Here is a 4,266-nt window from a genome sequence, read left to right on the forward strand (position 1 = left end):
AAGCATCAGCCTCAGTGAAAACTCTAGCACTTCTTGATCTAAGTCCAATGCCCTGCAAGAAGTATCTGAGCATCCTGAAGAGTCTGTTAACGACCAAGAAAAAAAACGAAGAAACAACCAACGATACAGCTCAGTCAAGTGCAATGTCTCAACAGCAAGTTATCGCCTCCCCACCAAGAAGTCTCCCCCCTCCTGTCACCGAAGCACCACTTGTCACAACAGAGCTAGATAAAGAGTGGGAAACCTTCAATGAATTGATGAATCTTGAAGGGCAAGCCCCGAGAACACTTGTGAATAATACACAGGTGGTGCAAGAAGTGGTTTCGACCATAGTCAGTAGTGGCGCAGAAGTAGAACACCTTCTTATCGCTCCACCTTCAAAGCTTCTACTTAACGTAGAAGAAATTCCCCCACTGGATGTATTCTATAGTCCCCAACACAAAGCAATTGTAAGGAGACAAAGAAAGAAAAGAAAACTAGAGAATACACTGTCGCAAGATGCTGAACATTTGGACGTCTTATGGAAAGACCCTAATAATAATCCGACTGAAAATCTCACGAAGCTGTCTCAGATTGCAGGAGCATATGCTTCTGCGACTATTGACAAGGCATCAGAAGTTCAGCAACTATTGAAAGAACAAGAAAATCATATACAGCTGCTACAACAACAGTTGCAACAAGCCAACGCTAACACTGAAGCTTCCAGACAGCTCGAGAAACTATAGGAAGACTTTCAACAGATGCAGATAGGCTATCAAAGAAGTCTCGAAGAGAAAGAAAAACAATTGCAGACTTTACAAGAAATGCATAAAGATGAGCCTAAGCTAGCAGAATTTATTTCAGAATCTATTGGTTTGAACGAGAAACTACTGCAGCAACAAGAAGAGTTGGGACATAAAATATCACAGTGGAGCCACTATTTTGAGCTGAGCGACAAAATCACCAGTCAAGTGGTGGACTTGCGGAGTGACTATGATCAGAATGATAAGAAGGTGACAAAATATTTGACTTGGCAAGATGATGATGAAGGCAAAAGGGCAGGTGCACCCAGGATAAATGAAAATCATAAGGAGTTGCTCTTTAATAAATGGGACGATCAAATCAGGCAGGCGGAGCGAGCAGCGGAAACACAGGCAAGCATTCTTATCGATTGTGTAAATGAGAATTTACACAGGGCCAATTTAATTGCAGAGACCACCCCGGGGTACCTACCAAACAAGTTGCAACTGGAAACAGAATGGAGGTAGAAAGCGCAGGCAAAAGGGAAAACAATCCAAGCATTAGCCAGGTTGAATTGGGAATGTTACTGGACGTACTTGGTTAAACCGCACAGCTAATGGATGACGGTGAAATGCATTACAAACGCAGCTGAAAAGGTAGCGCCAGCTCTCGTAGATGCCATTTTCACAGCCCAGCTCAGCGCAGAAATCAGTCAGCCGACTCTTCTCAAGCCTATGCTGAACACTTGCAACTTTAAGGACCAAGTTCATAAGTGACTTCATTTAGAATGTTGTTTTTTCCTTCAACTAGATTAGAAAAAGGACGGTCGTTTGAAAACCGCATCCTAAATTTTGTAATAATACTATTATTAGAATTAGGAAGTAGTATTTTAACCCTTCTCATTGCATTGGAGAAGGGTCCAGAAATTTGTCAAAAACTTGTCCTCGGAACATGCACTTCTGCACCCTTAGAGGAGGTTTTGATGAATGAATGGATCGAGGTTTATTAATGTTTGCATTTTAATGTCTGCTACTGATGTTGCACTTCTGTACTCTTAGTAGATGTTAGAACAAGTAGAGATAAATCGTTATTGCTTGAAGTTTATGAGTGAAATCAGTCATAAATGGTACTTTTATCTCTTGATCAATTTCTGCTTATATTCTTAGAGTGATATGCAGTTTTAGTTGTTTATATGTTAATATATGAATGTGTGGGTTACCATTTGGCACTTCTGTACGGTGGAGTCATTTATTTGTGCTTGACATATGAATAACTTATTATGCGATATGCTGTTCACAACTGTTTTGCCTAACTTTTTATGCAGAATGGTTTATCTTAATTGATTTATATTCTTATGATAGCTGAATGATCTTTATTACCAGTTATTGTTCGAAATCTTTTTAGATCGCATAATAGAAGAAATATACCCCGGGTTAGCGTAGATTAGATGTGTTGTTTTCATTAGATTACAATAGCATAGAGTCAGTTTAGGAGTTAGAATTGAATTAGCTCTAAAATTACTTCTAGATCAGCATCATCAAACTCTACACACACACACACCCCTTACATTGGGAAACTGGTCCCATTATCCCCAGTCGGACCCGCTATACCAAACGGACAAGGAGCTGCCAACCAAGTTCCGGACTGGGTGGGTATCCCCCTTTTTGCTGACCCGATTTTTGGGCCCTCAACATATTTGGCGCTAGAAGGAGGGCCTGAACATAGTGTCTGTTGGAATGATTTCCAAATTGTAAAATTTGAATCAGGATGGCTGCTCATAAAATTCCTATTTGGAGTTGCATCCATGTTCCTACCTCTTCCAACACTCCACCAGATGTGGTAAGACTCTTGTCTCAGGTAAAATTCAACGGTAAGAATAATTCTTCTGCCTTTAATCATGCCCTTCAGTTTATTCAAAAAGTTTCAGGTTCTGATATTCAGAGAATTGATGAAGGCGTTTTGTGCAGGATTTTTACTCTTACATTCACAGCGGAAGCTAGAAAATGGTGCAGAACCCTCCCAGTTGCATCAATTCACAGCTGGGACCAATTCGTCAAGACTTTCATTTTGGAATTTGATTGTTATGACTACGACCGGGTATATGATGAAATTGATTATCTACGGAAGCAAGATGAACCCGTAAGGGATTTTAATATGCGATTTCATCTTAAATGTCTAAAGTATGATCTTGAGAGTGAGCTCACGGATGAAGAATCTTTAGATTATGATGAGTATTCCCTACCTCCTATGTCTGATCAAGCAGAAATTAGTTCAACTTTTGTTTCATTTTCTTCTAATATGAATGAGGATTCCAAGTTGAATACACAAATCATCCATAATGAAGAAAATCTGCAAAGCCTAGGAGTGATGCATGCTCTAATACCAGAAGACAAAAGCGAGAATGCTGAAAGAGAAACTACCTTGGAACCAGGAGGTGACTCGGATACAAGGTCAGACAATATCATCACAGATCAACAAATGCAGATGCCAAGGTTAGAACAGCAAACTATTTCTCTTTCAAAAAGTTTTAGCACACAAAGGTATGATCTAAAACCCTATTTCTATGATGAATCTGATGAACAAAGTTTTTTCCATGATGTTTTCAAATGCATTGTTCCAGATTCGCATTTTTCTCTTTATCCTGATGTTTTTAGTGATGATAATTTCTCCCCTCTCAATATTAAAGATATCTCAAAAAACACAGAGGGTTATTCAAACGACTCATCATTAGGTTTTCAAGATAAAGAGACAGCTTTAGCACATCCTTTGACCAATGTCAAACAAGAGCCGCTTGACCTCCCTTGTCTGAAAATATATAATGAAAAAGAGAAGCCTAGGGAAATCTGTAAAATCATTTGTGATAGTTACTTTGACAACGATGATGTTGTTGAGTTATCCCAAGTAACTCAACTAGGTTCAGATAATGAGAAACATCCTAAATCAGAAATCATATCAGTCGACCCTCATTTCAAAGTAAAAGATCATTTGCATGATTTTACTATCCAAGACAATACCCCGATCTATGATTCATATCATGAGGAAAGCTCCATACCTGTTCGCAATCATAACTTATCTCCTGATTCACAAGACCTGGCCAGTTCTTGTGAAGAGCAAGATGTTACAAGTAAATCCCAGTTGTGCTGTAACACTATCTGTACAAATAGTCATTCCTTTCTTTCTCACTTGCACTCATTTTGTACAAAATCGGATTTCGTTTTAAATTTTCAAACTTTTGATAGACTATGTTTTAGCGATTTATATATGGGAACTTTCATTTCAAACGAAATCGCTAAAAGCTCAGCGTTAGCAAACAGTAGGTCACAATCCATTGAAACTAAAAAATCATCTCCACAACCTGGCTTGTTATCCTTCCTATTACGAGATCATCAATTCATAATAGAAATTCATCCTAATTTTTATGATCCAATAGGTATCCAGTTGGAAAGAAGTTCTCATGAGAAAGGAAAATCAGACATAATTCCAGCTGAGGTTATATATTCTTATTCCACAGCCAACATTTACGGTCCAAGGAAAATTTGGTTCTTT

The sequence above is a fragment of the Pinus tabuliformis genome, chromosome X (assembly GCF_031772625.1).
Source record: "Pinus tabuliformis cultivar Carrire ecotype Pingquan chromosome X, CPIR1, whole genome shotgun sequence".
Taxonomy (NCBI): Eukaryota; Viridiplantae; Streptophyta; class Pinopsida; order Pinales; family Pinaceae; genus Pinus; species Pinus tabuliformis.